Source organism: Diadema antillarum, unplaced genomic scaffold (genome assembly GCF_040938485.1).
Source record: "Diadema antillarum isolate AM-2024a unplaced genomic scaffold, OU_Dant_1.0 seq00000243_RagTag, whole genome shotgun sequence".
Taxonomy (NCBI): domain Eukaryota; kingdom Metazoa; phylum Echinodermata; class Echinoidea; order Diadematoida; family Diadematidae; genus Diadema; species Diadema antillarum.
The window spans coordinates 510073-527123 of NW_027271287.1; the positions used below are offsets into that span (position 1 = coordinate 510073).

General features: G+C 39.8%; 1 long non-coding RNA gene across 1 annotated transcript in view; it reads right to left on the minus strand.

The window, feature by feature from the left end:
* LOC139729453 (uncharacterized) overlaps nt 1-17051 on the minus strand; it is a 165331-nt gene that overhangs the window by 15700 nt on the left and 132580 nt on the right. The gene's annotated exons all lie outside the window — the stretch shown is intronic.

Genomic DNA, 17051 nt, shown 5'->3' on the forward strand with positions numbered 1-17051 from the left:
TTCCCCAAAGTCTCGCCCACTCTGATCAGAGTTGAGCTGAGGTGCAAGAAGCTAGATGGAGTGCATCTTTCGCTAAATGACGTCACAGTGCCTTTATAGCCTCCACAGCACACTGTTCTTGTCTCATCCTACATGCTCTGTCTCTCCCTCTCTTTTCCTGTCTCTGTCACTTTTGTGTCTATCTTTCCAGAGCTGTCTCCCTCCCCCCCCCCCCAGCTCTTTTTTTTTTATTTGCATAACTTCTACTGTGACGTCATGAAACTCGTCCGAGCTCATGTAAGAAATTAAAGCAAGACTATAGCAGTGCATTCGGTAACACACTGTTGATTGCTAAAACTACTCCTCCATCGAAAGTATACATCATACTGCTAATATGCCAAATCACTTTACAAGCATTATATCTCGTAAATCAGGACATGGAAAGCATTTATTCAAGTGATGAAGTTCAATTCAATTCAATTCAATTCAAATGAAATTTTATTTCCAATAACACATGTTTGTTGTTTTTAAGGAAGAACCACAGTGATGAAATACAAATGAATATTAGTCCTCTTTAAGCAGCAAATTACATTTCTCTACAATTCATCTTTATACACAACTTCGTTATGATGGTGCTTGGAATTTGCCTGTTGTTTTCAAATGCCTTAATCTCCTGCTTGCCCTCATGTGTCTTAAATAAGTGTACTACATTCCTACATCTGCACTTTCTCTGGTGGCTGGCCTTCTTATCGTTAGTAACGTGAAAATGTAAAAAATCATGGGGAAAGTGTACGCTATTGGAAAGAACTGAGTACTATTATAAGCTGTTATTTTTGCAAACAGATATTTTCACGAATGAGAAGCTCATGGATATCTTCGCGAGATGTTGTTTTCGCGATGTGACACCAAGGCTATCATAAGTGCACTATAAGCATAGTGTACGGCGACATTTTCGCGTGTTGTTAAATTCGTGGTCTAGCCGTGATTCGTGAAATTCGCGAAAATTAAACCCTTGTGAAAATAACAGCGTATACAGTACAATCTAAAGATAACAAAAGCAGGATGTCAATAATCAACAATCATATTAGGCTCTTTCAGTGACCACTCAGATAAGAGTTAACTGTGACACATAAAACCTGAATCCTCCTTATAATCATTTATAGACTAGGGCCCCATTTTATCAAAAGATATAATCGATTATAAATTTCCCTACCAAACTGGCTGCCATAGACTTACAATAGAAATCAACTATATGATCAATTATAAGTCTTCATAAAACAGGGCCCAGATCTCTCAGAATTTGTCTTCCTTCTATCATTGTGTAAAGAAAATATCTGCCAGCAAATACACCAAGCAAAGCAAACAGGGTGTACTAGAACCCGGACAGTATCCAGTTCTTACATCTGAATTCTACTTTGTCCCTTCTTTAAAATGATTCAACAATTCTTCTATTAAAAAGTGATTGCTAATTGCGTCTAGGATAGTTGTGATATGACACAGTTCATAAAGACATGCAGCATACAGTATGCAGCACACCCATTGCATGCAACCAAGATAAATCACTATGTACAAAGGGTCTATATACCACTCCACGCACTGCCCACTCTGTATAAAAAAACAGCACCGGGACAACGCTGAGAAGAAATGCATGAATACAAGAAACATTGCATTATGAAGATTCGCCGAGCCGTTAGGGCACATCTCGCGACATTCGCCTGTCCAAATTCGTTCCGTCCTCCTTCTCTATTCCCCCCTCTCCTCTCCCACTCTCCCTCTCTCTCTCCGTGAAAGCTCGCGGGTGTAACCGAAGCAGTCGGTAGTATTCATTATTCAATGAGAGACGCAGAAATGAACGCCGACAATGCCCGCATCCCGGCCTCTCTTTCCAGTGGTGCCTTCGGCAAATCTCATTTACATGTTTCCAAAGCAGGCACGGCTCACGTTACCCCTCACGTCAACAGACCATGTAATTTTGTCGCCAAATTTCCAAAATTGCATATTCTCCTCCTCCCTCTTGCATAGCTGGTCATAATCAGTCCCTTGTCATCACTGACCGGTTTTCAAACATGGGACACACCATTTTTTATTCATTTTTTTTTTGTAACCCGGGGTACCAAATAGAAATGTGCCGTTTCGTTGCATTATAATGTACATATTTTTTGTTAGTGCTGCACCCTGGGTTATCAAAGAATGGGTACAAGTAATTTTTAGTGCTCTACGGAAGAAAATTTTGTTGCGACAATGAGCTTAACAGTGCAACAGCATCATAACATCAGCGCTCATTACACACATGACACCAGCAGCACGTTTACGGAAGACATGAAATAAGTAATCATGGAATGAGTTCATGGAACAAAATGATCTTATTCTGAAACACTAATCAAATAGTATTAACATGTTTTAAAAAGATGTTGAAGTGCCATTATTAATTGTTATCCTTATTATCATCATTATTACTGTACTTTTATCATGAAAATCAAATTCATATTATTATCATCATTACCACCCCCATCAATGGTAGTGGTAGAAGTATTAGTTTTCATACAAACTTTATAGACATTATCTTTACTATCTTGTTATCGTTATCATGCATTATCATTACTACTATCACAACTGTAACTCAATTAATCTTCCTGTTTACAACATTATCATCATGACAACCTATACAATGTATCATTTTCCGGTAATAATTCTTTCCATCTATTCCGCTGCTTTTTTTGTTTTGTTTTGTTTTTTGTTTTTTTGTATTTTGTTTTGTTTTGTTTTGTTCATTTGCAAAATCTGAAAGTGCAGTTCCGGCCTCTGAAGCACGAAATGCCACGAAGTAACCCAAGGATGACACTTGTCAGATGGTTGGATGGATTTGCGTCAAATGCTGAATTAAACATCTCAGTAGTCCTTGTCATAAGCACTGCAGATAACGATACTGAGCTAAATTCAATTTCCAAACGACCGTAGAGACAATTGTGCACTGATAAAACCCTGCAGCATTTATTTATCAGTCCTATAAAGCAAAGTATTTTACCACATTTCTCACTGGCAATTTAACTGAAATCTATTTCGGCTTTGATTGGGAATGAATTTGCTTGCTTCCTGCATGGCACACAACACCACTTGCCATTGAGGAAATAATAGAAATCGCAGCAAGTGCTCAATATCCCAACGGAGGTCAGGCCTAATGAATACGGATGATGGTTTTATCAGCTCCCCTTTAAAATGCATTACACGCTGGACTGCAGGTGGCGCACATGCGTGCAGCTTCAATTCTTTTTTTTTTTAACACAACATGTGATAACATCATCACTAATGGATGGGACTGATGAGAGTCAGCGCGCCACCGTAAAATGGCCCATGACATGTCTGATAACATCATTATGAGTACATGGGACTGATGAAATAAATACTGGGGACTGGGAAGAGAAGAGCGGAGTTCACTGGCAGGCAATGAAATGTCACAAGAGGCTTGGTGATGAGCGTCCGCTTGCCTGTGTCACTCCGTTCATTAGACAATCAGAATAAATTCCCATGGGGAAACAGAAATAATTAGGTGGAGTCAACCTTAGTTAACCCTAACTGATATTAGCCTTAAATGTGCAGAGCATTGTCCAGGGAAAGATTGCAAAATGGACTCTGTGCAGACAGAATTTACTAAACCATCTAGCACACCCAACCCAACTTTCTATCTTTTGCCAAAAACCAATAGCATAAGGGCTTTTTACACTTGTGTTTCTTAACCCCGGACTTTCTCTGACCCAGGACTATCGTTAGTCCCGTACCAATTTTTTCAGCTTTTTACACTCGCCAATTAGTCCCGTACTATCTCTTGTCCGGGGCTAAGGAGAAAACTGATCTTTTTACACTCGTATTTCTTAGCCCCGGACTTTCCAAACCACATGAATATTCATAATTACGCTGTGTACTGTACACGTACACGCACGCACCGGCAGCACTTGATTACCTCGTTTCTGATTGGTCAGTGAGGGTCGGACTTCGTCTCTGTCGCTTAGAACAGGATTATTTTTTCGTTCTGTTTACACTCACTTGCTTGGCACCGCAATTGCGGTGCTAACCCCTGCTATTTTGCAGGGCCAGATAGTACCGTACTATCGGTGGGGCTAGCCCACTTTGGCAAAAACGAGTGTAAACAGAAAGTGGGCTAAGGATAGTCCCGTACCAACGGTGGGGCTAAGGCCCCCCCTTAGCCCCACCGTTGGTCCGGGGCTAAGCAAAATTTTACAAGTGTAAAAAGCCCTATAGATGATGATGGAAAAAAATATTGTACTGTTCAAACGCATTATTTCTGACATGCCTTTGGCGCATGCAAGAAAAAGTGTCAACTCAAACCGATAAGTCAAAAACAATTTGTAATCAGAGCTACAGTGCATAATTTGTCATACACAATTGACACTATCACAGTTTTGTAACATTCAGTGACAAATTAGTAGATCACAGGTAAAGTCAACATACTACCACAAGGCTAAAACCATCAGATTACTTTCCAAACTTTTCTGCAGCTGCTCACAACCAGGAGGAAGCATTGAAGCTGATACACAATAATCTGCAGACAACCATATTAAATGACATTCCACAAATACTCAAATGCTGTATATGCCACATATTTCTTGGTGTTTTTATTTGTGTGAATTGCATGCATGGACTATATTTTGTGAAAGTAACATAATATTGCCTCCAGCAACAGAAATGCAATGTATGGTATCTCCAAGATGGGAAACTGCTAATAGAGTTCTTTTCTTCCACAGGGCTGATACGCTATTCCATCTCTGTGGTTTTTGATTGTGAATTCCAACACTCGCAAAATTGTTTTACAAGTCTGTAGTTCCATTCTCCATGGTATACGTGCATGTACAGTATTGACTTATTGCATATAATATCTAAGATGACTTTTAGGTCCTAGGGTAAAATGTCACATCATTTGATTGGATCTGTGAGGTTAAAGGTGTATTTGCAGATACATATATAGACCTTGTATCGTGCAGCATAGGGAATAGGCCTGAGTGTTCAGAGCAAATTATATCATTAGATATACATGTATTAAAAAAACAAATCAATAGATGAATGGATGGATATATGATTGAAAGGATGGACAAATAAATGAGTTGATAAAACAGCAAAGCAGCTGATAATATGATTAACTAAAGAATAAATAGATACCGTAAAGTTCCGTGTATAAGACGCACTAATTTTTCGTCGGAAAACGTTGAAAATCGGGGGTGCGTCGTATACACGGGTACAGTCGAATCACGGAAAAAAATGCGTCATGTACACCCAATTTTATAAGGCCAACTTGGGGCCATGTATGCCCATCGATGTTTGGAAGGTAAGCAATCACTAAAACTTACGGATAAAAGAGCGATCTTTCAATCTGGACACACACAAAAGCTGCAAATACGAGATAAACTTACATCGGCCTTGTGCAGTAACGATGTATCAATCTGGCCATAGACAACAGCTGTAACAGCACTGCTGTGTGCTACCGATGTCAGTCTACCAAGCTACCAACAGCCAACCTAGTAGCTGGAATACGCGATGTAGGCCTACAGGTATCATTACTAAATTACCGATACCGTAAAACTTATCAATGTACTAGTATCAATATGGCCATAGACAAAAGCTGTAAAATATGGAGTAGGATCGACACTATGTCACCGTAAATATGAACGATGTGTGAAGCATGCATGCATATCCATGTCGGTTGTTTGCTCTTCATTTCACGAGTGCGAGGCCAGCTAGGATAGCATAGCTACACTGTAGCTAGCTAGCTAGCTAGCAAGCCTCATTTGGCAAAGGCAGCAGCTGCAGAGAGGCTTTTGCAATGGACTCGCGTGCACACAGCGATCGGATCGAAGCGCGCTTGATGGATCGCGCTGTGTGTGCAAGTCCATTGCTCTCTGTGTGCGTGTGCTGAAATTATAGCGAGCTGCCTTTTGCAAAAGGCTAGCACTGTGCATACAAGCATGGTACAAGAGACACACATGTTACTGGTAACAGTGCATAGTGTAATTACCGTACGCACCGTACGTCTTGCCGTATGATCCCTCTGCTACACTTGTTGATGTTTTTCTTATTTTTCGTAATGAACCTTCCAGTCTGACATGCGTCAATATGCGAGACACCCTCTGCTATGTATGGCAGCAAAGATCGTACTGTACACTCATGAGTACGATATGCATGACACATGTACCACGATTGAAAGGCGAAACAATAGCAAGTGAGTACCGAGACAAGTCTTGCATTTTGCGTCTTCCATATTTTGTTGATGTCCGATGAATACCGTTAAAAGAAAATATACAAGGAAACGAAAAATAGAGCAAATACATGCTGCATTCTAGGGAAATTTTGAGCTGAAATAATATGTATGACACACGCAATATTTGCGTGGACATTTTCTTTTTCTTTTTTTTTTTTTTTAATTTTAGGTCCGAAATTAGGGGTGCGTCTTATACACGGGTGCGTCTTATACACGGAACTTTACGGTAAATAGATAACAAACTCATAGATACAGAACATCCATATTTCACAAACTACCAAAAAAATCCAACAACAACAGAATCCAAATGACACAATCGAAGACGTTTCTTATTACTCACTCCCAGACCTGCAGATGGTTTTGAACGGAATGCACTGCACGCCACCAAATTACGAGCATTCTTTGGATAGAACTTGAAAGGGCTTTTAGGAGGATTTGCGCACCCACTCACATGTTGGTGCGGGCATACGGGATGGAAATTTAGAGCTCTCTGGCGGCTAGTCCTCAAAGCGTCGTAAAACTTGTTGCGAGAGCCCCGGCCCGCACACGATTGGACGGCGAGGTGATTTGGCATGAACGACAATAAATGTCAGCTCTCTTGATAAAAATCAATCCACCATCACATTCATTGTTTGTAAACATTCCCCCTGGGTAATGAGCGTGTCGCCAAATGGATCAATCAAACAGCATGCCATCACCTATTGATCCTGCTTTCTATCAAACCAAAACGACGAGAACACTCAAGTACACAATACATAAAGCAGCAAATTGCTGTAACCTCCATGAATCCTTGCCAGTAAGAGAATACTGCAAATCCTGTGAGTGTTGTACATCCTTTCTGGGTAAAATAGAAGCACTGCGTGTTACCAAACTACACTCTTTACAGTTTTGCCACATTGCAATAGGGTTGTGTGTGGATACTTAATCATAAAACCAGAGGAATTAAGGAGTTAAATTTGTATTGATGCCATAAAATCGTTTTGTAAATCACTTCTTCTGACTGAGTTTACATACAGTACATTCATACACAAATACATACATCTGTATGCATATATCTATCACTATCATTATATATGCCTATATGTAGACATACATATATGCTTCTCCATACTAGAAATCAGTTAAAAAGTCAGCTCTTAGGAGAACTCATTTACGCTCAGTAGCTCTGGAAATGTCCAATTTTCGTTCCACTTCATCTTATCATTTCAAAGACGTTCAATCTTACCATGTCTAGATAATGACTATACACGTATATCATTATCAATGTCCATTTCTTGTTTCATAAATGTTTCATAAACAGGCATACATACACAGTTACCAAATCAAATGCAGTGACATTTTGAGTATCATGCTAACAAGTCCATAGAACTCTCGTTTCCTCATTGCAAAATCAGCAGCTGTCATTGCTGGGAGACATCTGGCTGCAAATCGTACAGACGTGGCGGGTTAACTTATCCCTTTGATAATGATGATGTCCTGAATGTTTGAATCAGGGGAGCTCCTCGACAAATTGGCAACATGCTGCTACATTAGCCTGCCAGTCGCTTAATTCATGGCAACGGGACGACATTGCAGCACAAGCCTTCCTCCCCTTCCACCCCCCCCCCCCCCCCACGCCGATCTACCCCACAGGGGACAGACTGATCAAGGCAAGAATTATTACCTTCCCTGAATACAGTGATCAGTCACTCCTGTTTTTCCTCCTTGCCCTTGGTCACCTTCAAATGCATTTCTCTCTTCATCTTTTTTTTTTCTCTCTCTTTTCTACTGCCCATATTTTTCAAAGTTTGTCACTCTATCTGCCACTTCATCTCTGCTTAGTGTCAGGATTTGTCTTGGGTGTTTGTTTAGGGCTAGCAGTTAGGTTTCTATTCTTAGTTCGATCATGTAATTGAGTTTTGCAATTTTGCTTTTTACGTACAACCGCACATCAATTATGCAATTTGTATCATCATGTGGGGGTGCATTATACAAGCACTGCTTCTTCTTTTTTTACATCATTACTTCCTATTTCTAGCATTTTCACAATACTGTTTTGCAAACATTAAAATTTTGTTTACTGAACATGCAATGTTGATATGATTATGCACAAGTGTATTTTCTGTAAAAATTCATATTTATGTTCCAATTGGAAATGAAAAAAAAAATGAATTAATGAATGCATGTAAAAACCACACAGTATCTATTCCTACCTGTATATATCACTCTCTTTCTATTCATATTTTTTCCTTTCTTTCTCTCTCCCTTTCTTTATACATATTGTTTCTGTCCATATGTTCCAAAGTCTATCAGTCTGTCTGTCCTTTCTATCTGTGTTTATAATCCCAACTGAATATATATACATGTATATATATTATGTACATTATTAACATTTACACAATTGCATGTCACAGAAGAATTAAACCACACACATGATCACGTGATGTTGCTCTCATTCTAACAGTAAGCAAAGAAGATCATTACGGAGCATTATACCAGCATGGTTTATTCCTGCTCATTATCACTAACAAACAAAACAGCAAAGTGCATATACGTAGCTTGTATTATTATACAAACAACGATTTTGCATAAGAATATTGGAACTGCACCATCTACTTCTGATGTGAAACTGTTGAAATCCTGAAGGGAAAATAACTCTTTTCTCTTGTACCAGTGTACAAAAATGTGTGAACATCAGATATTTTTTTTCTGTTTACCCCTGAAATGATAGCAAGTCATGCAAGATGAGAACTTTTAACAGGGTTCCTTGCACACATTTGCGATATTATGGCTACGGAATAACAATGAATATGAACGAGTGATGGAAAGAAATAGCAACATGTAATGGCATATCATTGACATGGGAAATGATCACACGATTAAGCGTCCCCATCATTCCAAGTTTGGGAATGTTACCTTTTGCTTTTAAATCAAATGTTGACAGATGTTTTTGAATGAATGAAAAACAATGCATGCACAGACATGTGTGTACATCATGCTCACATACATACATACAGACTTTGTGCTAACTGCACCATAAACTTAGTTCTCTGTTTAAACACAGAAGTCTGTGTTCAACCCCTATTTTTCTCTCATTTTACTTTCTTTTGAAAACAAGAAAGACATTTTGATTAACTAGTGCAAAAGGCTTGAATGCACTATGTATCTATTCATTCATTTACTCCCATTCATGCATCACTTCGATGGTAACATATAGTGTTTTTGTTTTTCAAACGACTAGAATTCCCTGTCGCACATATTCCGCAGGATATTGCTATTCTTACTGTAAGATCAAATCATTACCGCTCTGGAATATCAAGGGGCAGACTTGAGCACGAAAGACAGGAAGGGAGTAGTGCTGGGGGAAAAACTATGAGATAAAGTGGGTGACAGTGGGGAAAATTGCTCTTGGATATGGATAAAGAAGGAGTGAAATGAATGATAACTGATACAAAATTTGTTTATGCAAGTTGTTTATGCAACCATGTATGCACTTGCGTCATCCAGTGCCGTGGAAATTATGGCACTCTGCAAAGCGTGAAGGAGAGAGGGAGAAAAATATTATGCCTTGCCATCACCCGGGCCGAAAGGAAGATGGAGAAAAAAAAAATTGAGACAAAAATAGTACCGTTAAGATCAATACATGCCTCTTCTTCCCATAGTTGTAGAATTGGTTTCTGTGAAAATGGAGAGGAAGGAAGGGGGTAGGGGACCGTGGCAAAAGGGGGGGGGGGAACGGCTGGGTAGGAATAAAACATATGGGTATGGGGGGTGGAATAGAAGGGGCAAGAGAAGTGAGCTAAAGTGAACTACCACAAGAATTGAGGAGGCAGAAGTGTAGGGGAAAATGAGAAAAGGGGGAGGAGGAGAAAAGGGAATATGATAGTAAATGAGGGGGTGCAGCAACAAGGGGGAATGAGAAGGGAGATCTGGAGCCTGGGTAGGAGCCAGGGGAGAAAGATGAGGGCTTGAGGAGCGGAAGGTGTGAAGGAGTGGTAGATGGGCGGTAGTAGGGAGAAGGGAAGAGTGGATGGGGAGAAGGAGATTGGGGAGGTGGAGATTGGGGAGGTGGAGATTGGGGAGGTGGGGGGGGGGGGAGGGGGTAAGGAGCAGAGACAGATGATGACAAAGCTGTGAAGGACTAGAGAGAAAGGGGTCTAAACAAGAGACTGATGGCCATGTTGGGATGAACGAAATGAGACAGGAAAGGGTACGGGAAAATCCACTGCCATGGAAATTAGAGAGGAGAAGAGGGAAGGGGGGATGTGGGGTTGGACAAGAGTTTGGAAGAAAGCAGAGGGGGAGAAAAAGGATACCCTCAGACGTGGAAAAGAGGGGTTGGAGAAGGAAATGGAGAGGAGGAATATGAAAGGGATAGATGGCCCCCTGATGATATTTCTTTTTGATTCTCAAGGGAAGATATTCATGAGAGCCAACCACTAGACAGTCCCTGGATCTCACTTGAATATTAAAGAAGATTTTGCTTTGTGCTGGCAGAAACACGGTCAAGTTTAGCTATACGGCGTGGACCTTTTGTGGAGGAGCATTGTGGGTAAAATTGTTTTTGCGTTTTTTTAATGTCTACTAGAATCTGAGAAATCCAAACATCCACAGCATAACACAGGAAACGAGTGATGTTTTTTTTTTCTTAGAAATGTCATTATCGCAAAGTCAAAAGAGAAAAAGACAGAGAATCAGTGCAGTTCAGAGGCTTGAAATCAGGACTGAAAAGACTGGCATATGGAATGCTAATCCACAGACTGATGACAGAATGCCCGTCCTTCGGTGTCTCACTGAGCACAAACATTTGGAAACATAACACAGTCAGTTGAGCCACGAAAATGAGGCTCCTCCACCGACACGATGACAGAGTGCATTGCAAATATCAATTGAGGCTCAATGTACTGACATCGGTGCATTCAACCTTGTACAGGGCCAGACGACTTGCAGTGCTCTATTGTATCTAGGTGCGTTCCAAGGGTGGTTTAGTGGGTAACAATTACGGTATATCCAAGGCTGCACACTGGCACTGGTCCATCAGTCCCTGACCAGTAAAATTTACTGTCAGACCAGTAACTTCTTCAGGCATGGAGCAGTAAAAAATGGAAAAACTGGGTACCTACTGGTCCAACAGACAGGTTGGACCAGTAGAAAAAAAATGGGTTAGTGTGCAGCCCTGGTGTATCACAGAGATTCCAACTCTCCCACTTTCGGCCAAAAAGATCTCCCGCTCTACCTTGCTCAAGCAATAAAAGGAAAGTAGTGAAGCTTACATTCAAAGTTGCCCGGGAAGAATTACATGACCATTACGACACACTTTCTTAGCAAGTTCACTGATTATTTTTGGCATTGCGAGTTGATTCTTCTCGATGTACCGCTGTGTTGAGGATTTAAGGATTTCAACTTTCACATTTATAGACAACATACAGGATGGATGGCAGTGTGTAACCTAAATTACAGTGACATCGAAAGGATACACCAGTCATGTGGTCATAACACAAGAAACTATCTACTTGCACAGCTCGCTATAACAATCATAAAACATACCTTCAGGCCATGTAGAGAGTGACAGAAAATATTTGATCAGAATTTCTGTTTGCTGACTGTGGAAGCACTGCAAAACATGCAGCGTGTGTTAAAAACTTAATGCTACATCTACACCTTGTTCACGGCGGATACCTATGGATATCTTTGGTATAAATACCAGTAGCTGATTTACATCAGGATTTGCATATCGCTGAGCTTCAAAACATGAGATAGGAGTTGGCCTCCGATTACTGAGAACACCTCAAAGCGTAGCGTCTATGCTATGATATCATTTCTTTGCATAGAAACTGGACGTCGCCCTCATCAAACAACTTGTGGCTCTAGTGCATGGACTGGAAGTGCAACTCAACTGAGGAATGAAACAGAACATGATCATGAGCTTATATGGAAGATGTCTGTGGTACCGTATATGATATAGACCTCACTGTTTTTAACCCCCCCCCCCCCTCAATGACAAGCAGAGGTTTTGAAAGTTTGTTAAGTGCAGAGTGGCGCCTACAGCTCCTCCGATCTGATTACAGTCTGAGACATATCAGTATAAAGGGGAAATATCCCAAGACACAAGTAGATTCAGGTATTGTAGAATACGTAATTTGTAAAACACATCACCAAATGTACAAGGTAAAGCAGAAAAATCTATATCTGAATCGTAACTTTTAGGAGTTTTATTGGTTCGGTCATTTGTTCTATTTTGCTGTGTGTTCAGATGGTCCATGATAGATATACATACCGTCGCTGGGGTGACAAGACCTTGTATCTCCAAATTTATTGAAAATGACTTTTTTGGATTAATGGTCAAATAATTAGCTAAGTGAAGTCCTGTCAAAATCCCAACTGTCTTACCTCAAAAATGGAGCCACCACAGCGTGTCAAAGGAAAGACTATCCCTTTTGCCAGAGTGCTTTGACCGCCATGTTTTTTGGCTCTCCTGAACATTTGACATTTTGTAGATACGAGGTCTTGTCACCCCAGCAACGATGTGTATGGTTTGGTAAAAAAAAAAATCCAAGAGCTGCAAAGACTGAAAGGAGTTTAAAGCCAAAGATTGTTATCAGCTCACTCTAGGACGTCTATCAAAGTAAAATTGATATTTATGGAAGTCTTACTGTGCGCTAAAATTCTCTTTCAAAATCTACCATCTATTCAAGCTGATGTCTACTCCATCGTGATGTACCAATCAATCCCATCAACCATCTGCAGAATTGCTGCTGCTTCTTTTTCCTTCAGAATTAAAAATGTGCACAGCTATGGGTAGATCGGGTTTTACAAAATATTGCATAGGGAGATGTTTGAATTGATAATACTATAGGTATACGCCATATATTTAGCGAGCAAATTTTGGCGAATCGTGACTTCCCGACAATTTCGCAAGTGGTTCCATTCACGATCGTGGAGTATTTTATTGAACGGAGAAATGTATATCTGCGTGTCACATTCATATCAGGATCAGAGTCATTATTTTCGCGTGTCTTTAATTTCATGAATAGCACCTGACTTGCGAAATTTGCAAAAATAAAAACCTCACAAAATATTTGGCGTATACATTATTTAGAATTGATCACTAAATATATGAGACAATGGCTGTTTTAATAGCTGTCAGATACGTCAACCAGATTGTGTGATACTTTTAAAACATAGCTTGGATGAGAGGGCATGTAGCCACGACAACAGAGTACCTTGCATGACGGATTACTTTCTCCATGCAGTAATGGATAGTTTGTGCCCAGATGGCTGGAAAGAAGGCTATTGACTCTCAGGACGTCAAACACAAAACTTACCCAAACATTCTCAGAGTGCATCATTAAGGAAATAGGAAAACAAATATTCAGGCGACAAAACCTCCCCAAACCAAACCAAAAGAAAAAAAAAATACTGGTGCAGAGTTTGCTTACTGTCTCAATCTAATTCCGTCTTGGTCTGGTCATTGCGCTCAGTTCTCTATAAATATAACAGCATGTCTGGTCAATCTTTCAGTTTTCGGAAGGGCATCCAGAGGAGATAAAGAGAGGCGCTCGGGACGAAAACGTGTGATGGATGGGGGTGCATTCTGCCCCCCAAACAGACTGACACCGGCAATGAATCATGATGACTGGGTAAATGAATGGGTGAAGAGGAAACAGCCAGTGAGACAGGGTTGGGTGGTTCTCTTTCAAAATTGGACTCACAAAAAAAACAAAAAAAAAAAGGAGGGCGGAGAAGAAAATCACCTATTTTCATTGATGATTGCTACCCTCATTAGCAAATCATTGTTCGGGTCTAAAAACACTTTCTAGTCGAGGGCAGAATAACATGCCAGGTGGTAAACATTAAAACAATGCTCCATATTCAACTTTGAAGTACTTGAACCACAAATGCCTTTGACTAGATTCTCTTTTGTCCTTCATTGACAGGAAAACATGTCTCATGAATCGATGAGATAGTGAAAAGGGCACTCTGAGAAGTCTATAGGCCTATTTTCTCATTATTCAGCTGGGGGACACTTCAATAGTGTACATATGGAAGATGCTTTCCTGTTTGTCATGGGAGTTTACAAATAAAGATGTAAATATTTTGAGTGTGGCATGGTTGATAACTTGAAACACAAATAAATTGCGAGATACCCACTCTATTTGCCCAAAGGGAGATGCACATGTTGTATAGAAACACATGGACCCCATGTAGGGAAAAGTGATATTGTTGTTCTTGACGCATCACACTCATCCATAAAAGTTTGAATCATTTGTCAGAAAGAAACATGCACACAAGGGTGCAACAAAACAAACAAACAAAACAAAAGCATTCTGTACCATCAAGGTAAATATTGGGAATGCCCTTTCTCCTCCATCACTTTGAGGAAGAACGGCTCTTATCTTTCTCCACACACTCTGTCAAAGAGGCACCTGTCCCACTTACTATGAATCAAAACACTCACTTTTATTGTATACATGTCGTGGTGTTTGATTCAAGGTTAGGATTGATCAATGACAACGCATACAAACCCATTTTCATTTCATTTCGTTTCATTTCATTTATTGCTTTGTGCCCTTTTTTGTGTGCGCAGAAATCTTACAAAGGAAATACATATTCAGGATATGAAAATTAATGGACAGTGCTTACAAAAAAATGCATGCAAATCAATGATAGTCCTTACAACAACAACAACAACAAACCACCTTGAAATATTTGTTAATTTCTGAATTTTTCAGGGGCAGATACTAATCAGACATGGTTTCTTGGCTTAAATAGCTTGATCCAATAGTATTACATCTTAGACATACAACACCAATATTATCACCAACATTGACAAAAAAAAAAACCCTTCTCAGTCTTGAGCTGAGGCTATGGACACGGAATAAAACAGGTTTTAAAAATACTCCCTTCAGTCTTGCACTGAAACTATCACGGAGCAAAAAAAAGGACAGGACAGATCACACACACACCCACACAATACTGAGATCATTTTCCCTTTCTGTGCAGAGCCCCAATAAGCAAATAGGTTATGTAAGATTGCGGGGCGCCATGGAGACGGCTAATGAGCCCATCATCCAGGATGATTTAGGAGCAAGAGCAGCCTCACGCGGTTAATCATCTGTCAACATAATATCTCCTTCGGCGAAGAAGAGACAAGGACAGTGGAGAGCGCAAACCAAATCATCCCTAATTTCTTTGTTGTTTCAGCATCTTGCTAACACATCTACGGGCAGGTGGAAGGAGAAACGTTCTGGCATTTCGGTTCTATTCTTTATTCTTTTTATTTGTCTTCTTCTTCCTGTCAACCCTCCCATCACGGCCAAAAAAGAAAACCCCTCAATTTTCTGTGGTTTGGTGGTGCACCTGCATTTGCTTTAAAAAAAACAAAATACTTCTGTTAAAAACTACTTAGTAGTAATGTTTCATGGGGTGGAGTAGAAAATTCTGCTTCAATTGAGTGTTTTATCAGGAATCTATAATTGTGTGCTTTGGTGGCAGAATTTTTAACAGTCTCCCAGTTGCCAATTTTGTTTACTTTCTTTCAAATTGTTGAAATATTCAAAAGATCTGAGTTGCTGCTTCTCTCTTATAAAGTAGCATGTTTTGGAAACTTCTTGATTTTGTGCAGATTTTATGAATTTATACAATTCTACCTAATCTTTAGGGGTTTTTTTCCTATCGAAGGTATATATAGCAAAATTCAGGGTTGCCAATTTGACAATGAGAAGAGCGGAGTTGTTTGCAGCAAGTTCCCCTAGGATTTGATGGGTTAAAATATGCCCAAGGTCCATGCTGTGTTGTCTGCCCACACTTATTTGTGATACACCTCTGTGACGCTGATCTCTTGTGACGTTAGCCTCATTATTTTGCACATCCTCTGAGTTAAAACAGCAGTTGCCAAATAGGATGGAAAAATGGTTTTGATGATGAAAAAAAAAAAAACAATTGAGTTCACATGTATCTGCCTTTCAATAAACATCTTGGCCACAGGGACCACTGATAAAGTCTTACTTTGAAAGACTCCTGCTATGTGAATTATTAATCTAAACAGGGTGACATCAATATGCAGGATTATCCATATAGCAACATTCATACGATATTATAGCAAGCTTGACAAAATCAACTTTATTTCATAACATGGATATTAATTTTGTAACTAGATGCTATGAATAATGCATTCTTCTTTCATTTACAAATGAATTAAAAAACCATGAATAACACTAGTTTTAGCAGGGTTTTGATGAACAGAATGACATCTGATTGATAGGCAATACTGCTCTAATTCAGCCTTCTTGATATTGTAATTGCAGTATTCTACTAGCAAGAGTCTGCCATGTAAATCTGTCTGTCTGTCTGTCTGTCTATCTGTCTATCTGTCTATAAAGTCTTGCCTGGTCCAGAAGCCGAAGTGTACTTCTTTGTATAACTGTTTGGCAACAGAGGTCTAGTTTTTGAAAGGCCACACTGGCAGAATCATAATCTTTTAAACCAACTGCTTACGAGAAAAGGTACTGCCACAAAATTACCCGATGGAAATTAGAAAAAAAAAATCCAAAGTGCAAAGGGTTAAATCAAGAACCTCTTACTTGTTCAAAGCTGAGAATGTTTTTCCCCTTTCCATTCTTTTCTTCTTCTCCTTCATTTTGTTTTGCTAGCATCTTGGAATCCTCTTTCCCTGCCTTTTTGATTAGGTATTGATATACCGGTAGTCTAAAGCAGCCTTCTTTCCCTCCACCTCCCCCTTTCCCCCCTTCCAAATGTCTTTGGAGACAGTGGGTACACACTGGTGTGGGATCATTGATCAATTTTAATGAAAAGAAGGCAGAGG